Genomic DNA, 12,001 nt, shown 5'->3' on the forward strand with positions numbered 1-12,001 from the left:
AATATTATTGATAGCAAAAATTTCAGTTAAATTTTTATCAAAAATTAAAGATGTTTATTATATGATAAATATGACTTTATCTATATATGATAGATATGTGTTTTTTTAAGATTTCAATTTTCTTTCATTTTTAAATAATTTTACAACTAGTTTTTTCGGTGAAATTATTGACCATCATTTCGAGAAGAAAACGTCGATACGTCTCGGCGATTCTTGCTATATCGAATTCGATGCAGAGAGCTGCAAATGGAAACAGTCGCCGCGTAAAGTATTCGCATTAAAGCTCACTGATATTTAAATCAAGCACGCCAGCGTCCCGCTTGCGTACGCAAAATGCCGGAGGGGGCGAGAGTAATCGAGAATAATTATTTCCGTGCTACTGATCGAGTGGAGTTCCCCTCTTTGAATATTGTAAAGTCCGCCCTGGCACGCCAACATTGGCGATGGAACGCGCTTAATGGTAGTCATTCGGGAGATAAGTAATGGCTCTCCCGTTTCGATCGGCGCATCGGATAGTTATCAATCATGCCCACTAAAGCCGGCAGCCTGTCATTACGCGTTCTCCTCATTTTGCACGACACTCGGTAACATCGAGGACTTGATCGCCCGCGGAGGCGATTGCCTTACGTAATTTTTCCGCGAAAATACGGTTCCCGTAACTTGCTCATCATCCCGATGCTGCCCATCTTCATTGCGACTATAAAATAAATGTGTTCGCCGTTTATACCAACTAATCACGTTGTGTCTATATGTCTCCCTCTCGTACAAAAGTGAATATATTATTCAATTATATGTTCAACTTTCAAAGTATATTTAATCTATTGCGAGAGGTGTATCCCTTTGATAGATGAGGAAGGTCAATGTTTTCGTTCAAAAAAAAAATAATAATAATAGAATCATTATTTCTTAATTATTATGTAAAGTGATTTTTTTCTATTCAAGATCAACTTATGCATACGACGTAAGATGTACGATTGCGTCGTCGCAACTTCGGCTCAATGTACCGCTATTTAATTTCGCGCCTGCAAAACCCGGATCCGCAAACTTTCCTCGGATATATCATGAACTGTCCGCACTGCGGTTAAATCCAACGCCGCCGTAATAGTTCGGAGTTAATATCATGTGCATGTGCGACGTGAATGCCGGCGGGGGTGGTTCTTTGAATAACAAGACGTCATTCAGAGAGAGAGAGAGAGAGAGAGAGAGAGAGAGAGAGAGAGAGAAGGTTTATGGCACACTGAAAAGCGAGAGAGAAGAGAAAGAGACTCCCGCGAAGGCCCGGGCGTTGTAATCTAATTTGCGCGATTTTCACGGGAATTTTCGTGGCGGAGCCACGTGGATTATTCTCGGGCGTTTTTAAATTTAAAACGTCGTTAGTCGCGTATCCGGGTACGCGGACCCTCTTCGGGGACCGGACGCGAAGGGGATTACACGCTATCCACTCTTTCATCAGCGCGTTACGCGGCCGTTGACAGTTTCTGGCCCGGTTCTTTACAACATGGCCGGTATGTCGGTTTTTCTTCATCTCTTTTTTTCCGCCGGTTTTTTTCCCTCCCGTCGTATCTCTTTCGCGAGGCGAGCGAACTGAATCAACGAGAAAGGGAAGAGCGTCGTATCGCCCGAGCTTTTTACCACCATTTTTACCGACCACGTCGCGAAACATTCATTTCGCTTCGCCCATTATTCTTCAGTTATCCCGCATAGATTTATCAGCGGCTGCTACTTTGCGCTGAGCTTTTCGTCGCATATTAGGACGTCAAAGGAAACACCGCGCGAATGCCTCCTCTGTCCATTTTTACTTCGGGCGTCAGCCATATAACACCATCGTGTTATGAAATTTCTCGGCGAAATTATAATACGGTATATCGCATAGATTTTTCTAGATCAAAGAACAGTTGCGGGGACGAAGTTATTCAAGCAAAGATATATATTTTTGAAAATGTCTCTCGTAGTCTTATTATATTCTCATGCTTTTATTTCGGTAATAATGATACGATAGAGATGCTAGCGGTTTTATTCTGTTTTAATTAAACATTTCATTGATTACTGTGAAAATATTTTGTGCGTAATTAATATAATCTTTGAACTATAAATTTAGTTATGATATTATATAATATTTAATCTAAAATATTATAAATTATTACTATGGATATTAAAAATATTTGGGTAATGAAATTGCGCGATTAATATTTAATATAGATTTTGAAATAGGAATTTGTCACTCGCGATATTTTGTTGCGTGTTTGACATTTAATATTTAAATAATACGTTTCTGAGAAAAGATGTAAATAAATCGCTCTTCACTCGCTGTCATCATAAAAAATTCGGGAATTCGTTTTTGCGGAAAATTGCTTATATTTATACGATCGCGATTGGTCGGTGTCGAGTTTGCTGCATTTACATTACAGAGATCCCTCATTTCTTGTAAAGTGGAAAGCAGTGGTAATCGGGAAGATGGGATATAGAAAAGCAATCTTCCACGAGTATCACGAGGATTGACCGAAAGTAGTAGGTAAAGTGTAGATCGGTACGTAAATATATATCTCTCTGTATATCAGTGTTTCCCAAATGACGTGATCCAGAATACTTTGACATTTCTGATGAATCGAAAGCAGAGACAATAATTTCAATTTTCATGATTTTACTTATTCATTTTTAATCATTTTGTTTTAATCACTTTTATTATTCACATGCTGTAATTTCTTTATAAAAGTTTAATATGTAAATCAATTTGATTAAGCTAAATATATCCTAAAGTCACGTATTATTATTTTCCACAAAAATATCCTGACGAAATATCCTGACGAAAATCGAATCTCGATGTATATCATGATTTTAATTTAGATAAGTATATTCGGCGGAAATGATGAAATTGTTAAACTTCAAAATACGCTCTAGCATCTCGCTCTTGTACAGCAGATATATAATACATGAGTCGATGTATAAATTGATGAACTGGGATACACACACGGGCGCGAGAGCCATCGAAAACGATATTGGAAAAGAGCGAAATTATACAGGTTTCTTTTCTCGAATGTCACACAATTACGAGCTCTATGACTGCTGACGCTCGAAAGGATTCCGGCGTATAATAAATTGGGAAACACTGCTCCGCCGTAAATGGGATAGATGGAGAGAGCGGAGGTAGTCGGTTTACAGATCGCGTCCGTCTCGCGTGTCCGCAATTTTTCCGGCAGAGTCGTTGCTCGCTCGTTCCATAATGCATGCCGTGCAATGCTCTATGCGATGCGGCCGCGTCGCCGGACGTTCTCATACGTCGTGAAAGAGCGGAGCCGATAGAGGATGAGGAGGACGGGAGAAAAAAAGAGGAGGCGAGTCGAGGGACTCGGGGAAAGAAAAAAGAGAGAGAGAGAGAGAGAGAGAGAGATGGAGGAGGTGGGCTGGCATCTCCAATGGGAGCGAGAAGCTTTTTCGTTATGATCGTAATCTTAGAACCAGACCAGCCGCGGGCATCCGGACCAGCCGGACGACTCGACTGCTATCCCGCTCGATTTCTCACTCGTCCCGCAGCCGTCGCCCCGGTCGATACGCGACTTTAATTCGCCATTTGCGTGGGCGATGCGAGGCGGATTCCCGCTGGAATCCCATATGCACGCCGGCATGTCGAGGGAGAGATCGCCCGAGTGTGTTTGTCCACGCGCAGGACTGGCGTGTAACGAGCAAAGTCACTCCGATTGCGATATCATATGCATTACACGCGGGCAAAAAACGGATTCCCTCCAGTTTATCGAGAAATTTCCGCCCATGTTTGTTGTTGGCGCTCAAATATTCTCCTCCCTTCTCGCGCGGGAGAATAATTGTTGCCGTAGCTGTAAAAAAAAAGGGCGCAATTTTGAAAAGTTGGAGAGACGATGGAGAATCTTGCGATGTCGAGATCTCCTCTCGAGCGGATATGTATTGTTATTCAACTCGATTATTTTGCATGGTAAATTTCGCCGCGGTGCCGGCAATGCCTCCAGCGTCTGGTTGTTTGCTGAATAAATGATACACCCGGTAATACCGCCAGTCACAGTGCGCGCTACTCGTGAAATTCGTGCGTGTAACCGGAATAACGGACGAGAGGGAGGAGAGGGGGGGGACAGGAGAGAGTATGGCAAATAACTGGTTGAATTAATAAAGTCGGCGCAACAGGGAGATATCGCTAAATCATAGAAGACTCGTGGGATTAACGCTGGTGCGCGCGCGAATGAGCGAGCGAGCGCGAAATAAAGCGCGCGCGAATTGCGCATTCGGCGTTTTGCGCTTTCGCCCCCGCTTTCGCATAATCCCCCGTAATGCTCCTGTAGATTGCATTTTCAACGAGGCCAAATAATTGCATCCAATTGCGAGATGTTTAATTCGTTACGTTCCTCGCGTATTGTTTTGCGGCCTGGTAGCGCGATATATTCGCGGACAGCTTTATTAAAATATTCTGCGCGCTCGCACGCGCGCGCGCAGTTTCCTCCCTCTCTCCCTCCCTCCCTCTTTCTCTCTTGTCACAACGCGGCAGTCTTTATTGTCGATTTGTATCGTCGCATCTCGCACCTTCCGCTATTTTAATAACGCGCAATGAGGCGACGAGAGCGATGAATTAACGCATTCTTTCGCGCTCTTCTCCGCGAGATGCCGCGCGAAGTTTTCGCTCAATTTAGACCCCGTTCCGGGATGAGATTTTTAATATCTCGCATTGCCTCGAGAAACGCGACGTCCTTTTTAAATAACCGCGTTCGTACACGGAGAAAAATATCATTCTACTGCCAAGAAAAGCGATCACTCAGTTTATTTTTCTCTTTTTAAGTAATAGTTTTCTTCAACAATATATTCTTGATAATAGTCTTAAAATATACTCATCGCAAGTGTTAGAAAATCTCATTATCATGTACTCAAAAAAAGAATTTATTTTCTCTTCAAGAATAAAGTTGTATCAAAGAAAAATCAAACTTATTTTACGTCAACTCTTGTAGTGAGCAAATCAAATTTTTGTTTTAATTTAATATTCTTGACTAAAATACTGCACTTACTAAAATTCAGAATATATTCAATTAAATTTAATGCTCGTGATGAACTTATGACATATTTGAGGATTCACAAACTTGTGATATACTTAAAATAAATAATATTTACTTGAATACAGTATACATTTTTCTCTGTGTACTGTGCTCAAGGCCTATAAATACGCGCGTGTATAGCCCTTTATGACGTAATGTAGGAATAATTGACGCGGGTAAAATGAGACACGTGTACTCTTGGACATTAAACGCGTGTTACATGCCTGGCCAACGGTTGCGGTTCATACATTTTGTAGATCATATCTATAGCACATCGCGATACTAGTTAAATATTTCTTGTAAGGGATCATAGTTTTAAATTCCGGTTAGTCGCTTCTTTTCTAGATCAGCTATAGAAATAAGTTTCTCGATAACATCTTTTATTATAATTAGCTACCCACATTCGCAACCCCTTCTCTTTTATGATTACAGCGGATTCGGCAAATTTTTAAACGACTCCAGTCAACGCTGACGGAAACGCCTTTTAAGTCCTCGCAGATATTATTATCCGCGTATACAGTCGGCAGGACGCGAAGGGTTAAATCACCTCTCACCGACTAGGGGGAGGAGTGCGCGGGAAAAACGAGGAAATAAAAGCCCGCCGGCGCGACGTCCTTGCGTAAAAATGCTAACGATGCATCTGCATACGGCGATGCACCGCGTTGCGGAGAGCCGCGGGGAGGTGGGGGGGGGAGAAGCGGGATGGAATCGGGGGGAGGGAAGCGCAGCGGGGTGGAAGCTATTGCGCGCGCGGAGGCTATTCCCAAGGCACTTCTGCTACGGGATTCCCCCCCCGATGCGATTTTAGCCGAGGCAAATAGGATTCAGCGTAAACGCAGTCACGTGCACACATGTGCATATGCATGTGTATTGCGTATGTATGCACGCGTTCGTGCTCGCGAGTGCTGTCGCGGCACTGTTTGAACCCTTTCCACCACTCGCCCTCTCCCCGCGCTCCTCTTCCTTCCCATCCCGGTTGCGGAGAGTCGCAATAGAAATCCCTGGCAGAGCGAATGCGCGAAATTGCGGCGGCTGAGGATCGCCGTCTCGACGATGAGCCTCCGGCCAAGTTGATTCCATCCTCGCGTTCTCGCGCCGGTACTTACCGGGTCAGAACCTGGGTGTTATGGCACTCGGAATGAACTCTCGGGATCGCTTCGCGTTTCGCATGCCCGGAAGGAATTCCGGAACAGCGTCCCGTAGTTCGTTTCTCTCTCTCTCTCTCTCTCTCCCCCTCTCCCTCTCCTTTTGTTGGATATCACATTGCCGAGTTCCTTGACATGTCGCTCGTACACATGTACCTGGCATCTCATCTTCCCGATATTATTGTTTCTGTGTTTTACCAATAAAACCTTCTGTTGCTGATTCATATCGCACATCTCGTGATACGACGCTACAGTGATCGTGTACAGAGGATCGTATACGCTCTCTCAGCTGTTATTAGGATTCTTTAAAGAGCGGTATAGTTGCGTGCATTTCCGTGAAATAAAAAAAAAAAACATATATTGATTATTTCAAATTGTTCAATCGCATCTTCATCGTATGGTTATGCAAATCAATATTGCTTTATTTGGAATCTTAATGGCAGATGAGCATCACATAATGAGTATCTAATCAGGGAAGTAATACCTCCTATTACTCTACGTAGTGCAAAGACGTGTACTTATATCTATAGCGACGCTATAGCCACTGTGCAGCGTGACTAACATAAGTTAGGACGATTGAAGGGATTAAATGCGACAATAATCTATTCTGAAAAGAGAGATGGAAAGAAAACAAATGTTAATGCGTTGGTGGAATAAATTTTAATTTTTTTGAAAAGGTAAATAGTCGTCTATCTTTTCAACTTTCGAATCGTGATATCAGCATCATCGATCATTCATGTATGCATTTTGTGACACGAAGCCAAATGAATCGTATCAGCAGCTAGATCGAGAGAAATCCAATCGCACGGGAAATAACACGATCAAATAGTACAAGTAGTCACCTCAAAAAGGAAAAGATCGAGTCGGGAAGTGCCGGGATTGCGTTTGCAGGTGATAAATCGCACCTTGCTTCGTATAAATATAGATCGGCACATGTAACGCGCATCTCGATCCGTCTGCTAGAGAGCTACTTTCTCGATAGGTTAAGCCCCGTCGCGATCGGCGGTTCGATACTGTCAAAATTCCCGTACGTGGGGCGTGAACGAGCGCTCTGTGTTAGGGGACTATTGGCATTATTATCTCTCGACTGCTTCCGAGGAGGCGACTATCTTTTAACGAGGTTCTCTCATTCGCTTTCAGTCACTCGGTCCTTCTGCGTCGAGACGCATTATGTCGAAAACAGATGCAGCGAAGCTTAAGTAATCGATAGTAAAAGATTGCCTCTAATCATCTTCTTTCAGCTTCTTTCATCAGATATTATTAGCTTTTAAAGTAATGATTTTCTAACAGTTTATTTGAACAGCTTTTATATGAATCTCGTTTTATTTAGTTTTTATTTCACTTTAAATATCGAATATCTTATTATATATCGAAAATAGATAATCTCGATCGAGCATGATTGCCTTTTTTTCCGAGACTGTTGCGTGAAACGATAATGCAAATGCGCCGGAAGCGTATTTCTTCACGACTTCCTTCAGCAGTAGCAGATGGCAATTTTCTACCGACCCCGCTTCTGCCAGGCATTTTCGACTCTTTTCCTTTTTTAAGTCCCCTATAAAAGAACTACATGTGCCTTCGCGATTAATGGATTACACATGCGCGAAGATAGAGAAAAGTAAACGCGACAAGTTTTTTTACAAAGCGGCCCGTCAAGAATATAAATCGAAACAATTTATCCCGACAAAATTTATACATGAAAGTCTTCATTGAACAGTGGATCTTCATCTTTTAAATTATTACTATTGAAAAGTATCGTGAAATAATATTTATATTAACGACTTCTGTAATAATATTCAATAATACATAATGCACTTATTTTGCATATCGACCCCGTTTCGACGATGTTGACGAGCTCCGATGATTATTGTCATTTCGAAACATCATCATTTTCCCGTTGCGAAATATCTGAAACATTTATGAGCACCGAGGACTTTATTCCACGCGTTGATATAAAATTATCCGGACGAGCGGTATGCGCGATCGACGGAACGCAATTAAAAATTTATCCGCGAGTATATACTCGCGCATTATCGACCAATCATAATTCAATACACTGGCAAATAATACCGGCTATACATAATTTCGCTCAATTATCGCAATTATTTTACAGAATGCATCCGGCGAGTCAAACATACGCAACCTGCATAAAATAATAATTACTGAGAAGAGCGGAGAGGAGGAGGAGGAGGGGGGGGGGGAGGAAGAGGATCGATTCGTTAGAGAGATTAATATCGCGAGAGGCGTCGCGCGAAAATCGCGAACCCTCCTCCCCCTCCCCCTCCGCCCCTCGCCGCCGTCAAATATGCCGTTCCGTTATCGCGAGCTGATATGTCCGTGACAAGCGATCCGATACGCATGCAAATTCGCGGCCGTGTAACACGGGGGAGCGCGGTTATTGAGCCATAAAATACGATCTATCGATAAATAACACGGCTATGCCAGGCGATTATGCCAAACCAGAGCGATCCGACGCACGCGTCCGAGATACGTAACTACTGTAATTGATTGTCGCTTTATGGCAATTTAAAGCGAGACCGGAACGATACCTCGATAAATCGGCGGACAGTGACGCCGAATGCATAAAGTATGCTTTGCGCGAAATTGCCCGCGACTTTATAGGTTCCGCCAACTTTCGCGACGAGTGGGAATTCCGATATAATTCTCGTGTATTCATCGCAGGTCTGTTTTTAGACGGACATAATTGGAATACTTTGAATGTTAGATATATAGGGTGTATCTTAAAAAGCTCCCACTAAGCAAATAGCGTTATTCCTGATTAAAAACCGAGTCGAAAAGTCCTGAACCATTTTTTTCCATATGCTTAATAAAGCAGTAATTAATGAATAAAGTCGCGCCAATAAAAAGACAAACTTCCTCGTTATCAAGATATGAAGATTTGGATAAGCAAAAAAATAAACTGTTTTGTGTTAATTTTTAAACAATTCATCTTTTCAGAAATCCTCTTAATACTTAAATCTGATTAATTTTTTAATGAATCTTGGAAAAAAAATGGTTCAGGACTTTTCGACTCGGTTTTCGACTCCAGAAAGCAAAGTCGTTGGACGACTTTAAAGAAAAAAGATCCTATAAACACGGGTCCGGAAATGCTTTCCTGCACAATTATGGGTCCTTAAAGTTGAAGAAAAATAAAATTCTGTGATTATTTTTCTCGCAATTTTTAAGGCTCCTTAATCGAGGCTCAGAAGCGTACATGCCTTATGAACATAAACATGTTTACAATCTTCGCAACAGAATTATCCTTCAATACTATTCGGATATATCCGGAATTTTTGAAAGAATATAAACATTTAATTTAATTATTACTTGTTAACATTATTATTCAATTAAAAATTACGAAAGCAAATCATAGAATTCTTTTATTTTTCTTTAATTTTGAAGATCCATCTGCAAGAAAGTATTTTCACAATCCATGTTCATAGGAATTTTTTTCTTTAAAGTCACCCAAGGAATTATATCCTGAAATTTTGGACATTATTTAGAAAATACCCTGTATAAAAGCAATTTGTCCATTTTTATATTTCACGAAGGAACGGAGAATGAGATTCGCATTAGTATCTTAACGCAAGTTTCGCGTTCCGAGAGAGAGAAAGGGATAAAGTTAGATTGCCGAGATGATTTCGGACAATTGACAGGCGGTTAGTTAAACGGCAAGAGCGAATCAAGACTATCGGGGTAACGATATTTTACTTTCGAGACGGCGGCCGTTGCCATTAATTCGCAATTAGTCGGAATTAGACGCAATTAGACGCAACGAGCATAAGTTCCCGCGAGCGAAACGAGGATTTCCCGAAACGCGGCTCCGACGTGATGTGCGAGGGAAAGTTACCGAGGTCCGCCAAATTGGGTTCAACTTCTATTGGTTCCAGACGACGACGACGGTACGATTCATCGATCGTGTTGCGGCTAAGCCAATTACCGATACACCAGCTTTGTCCTTCGGCTCTTTCCGAGTGTCTTTTTTACGACCGACCTGATAAATAAAGACGACCGCCTTTTAATTTTTAATCCGATCATTTACCTTTACGCTTGTGTCATCCTCTCGATGGACGTTTAAGCAAAAATATTTTCGTCTGTTTCTCGCAAAATTAACTCGCGAATTTAAGGATGTTTTGTACAATCTCAGCAAAAAATAGCTGAAAATCAATATTGACAAATATATCCACCTTTGGTATATTTTGAGTATGAGAAATTGTGTGAAATTTGATCTTAGCTACAGTGCAAAGATGTATTTTTTATTATTTATTGCGTTTTTACTGAAATATTCCGAATTTTATTAATCGAAATGATTAACTTTTGGCAGAAAATTTCGCCTTGTGACAGATACATGGCTAACTTCATTGAATTATATTTAATATCTTTTTAACCAGTTATAGTACTTGTATAATATTATTTGACTAAATATTTCTTCTGTATCTATACTTTTGCAAATTTTAAACAAATTCTGAATATTATTTCCATGTGTTTTTGTCATTTGAATCGACGTGGTTATACGTTTCCCATAAGAACACATGTTAATTCGGTGTAAATTAAAATCCTTATAACTTGTGAACGCTTTAATGAATCGATTTAAAAATTGTACTGAAGATTCTAAACATATGTAAGGACATTCTGTACAATTTTCAATATTTAAATTCTCAATATTTTTAAAATAGGTACAAAACATCCTTAATGAATAATGGAATATGTTCTATTATTATTCGATATTTTCATCCTTGTATTATTTATTTTTCATCAGACAATTTGAACTAATTTACAATATTTAATTAGTCACACAAAAAATTCGAGTTGATTTAATTTATATAATTAAATATATATCCATAGAAATAATGAAATATTTTCAAATTACAAATTCTTGTCATGTTTATCCTCTAAGATATGTTAGAGAATTTAGCGGAGATCGCGGAGATTTATGAGGAACGCAGGGAAACGTAAGTAGAGTGCATTTTCTTTTTAAAGCGCATCCGCGATATCTCTTGGTGCGCATGCAATTATTACTTATCGTTTATACGAGATACGGTCAATTTTAATTAATCCGATTCAGCAAGAAGGAAAAAATGCTACGCGAATATACTGAATATGCAATTCCGAGCTCATATCCTGGCGCATTTAACCACCAGTGGAGCGATCATAGTGCGTGTTCCGAATGCGAATACTACATTGTAATTGGCTCGCCATGATGAGCTTAACCACCATATAAATTGACTAGAAGAGCTCACAACCGGTCTTTAATGTATGCCTTTCTATGCCGCGACGTAACGTGAGCTACGGGCATAACTATACCACTCGCGAGTGTGTTTTTTGCCGATGATGGTGCGTCAGCAAAATAATCCGCTCGGTTACTTCGTCTTCCACCGTCGTCGTCACTTTATGATTTCGCGATTTCATTTACCTCACCGTCGTCGTATCAGATACATCAACGCTATCGTACATCGTTGTTATATCTGCCATCCGTCTTATTGATTTTTCGTCACGCGTAAAATTTCGCGATCGCACTGAGAAAAATCGTTTGATTGTACCAACAAGACGTATATGATTGAAGGTATTTTAAATCAAACAAGAATTTCTAGTTATCATGATAAGACTCGATTTTTTATAACTAGAACGTTTAATAGATTTTACTATAAGGATTTGGTTAGTATTTTCTGGTTGGATCTATAAAATTTCTTGTTACATTAACATTTCTTTGTTTGCCACTCTTAACTGGTATTCAATATTTTCATGAATTCACATGAAATGTGTATAAAGAATTAGTATTAATATTAAATCCAAAGTATATTTTTTTTTCTC

General features: G+C 40.4%; 1 protein-coding gene across 2 annotated transcripts in view; it reads left to right on the forward strand.

Moving 5' to 3' along the window:
- The window catches only part of LOC105253537 (MOXD1 homolog 2), a 204,382-nt gene that overhangs the window by 106,474 nt on the left and 85,907 nt on the right, over positions 1-12,001 (forward strand). The gene's annotated exons all lie outside the window — the stretch shown is intronic.

The sequence above is a fragment of the Camponotus floridanus genome, unplaced genomic scaffold (assembly GCF_003227725.1).
Source record: "Camponotus floridanus strain SB8 unplaced genomic scaffold, Cflo_v7.5 scaffold3, whole genome shotgun sequence".
In the NCBI taxonomy this organism is placed as follows: Eukaryota; Metazoa; Arthropoda; class Insecta; order Hymenoptera; family Formicidae; genus Camponotus; species Camponotus floridanus.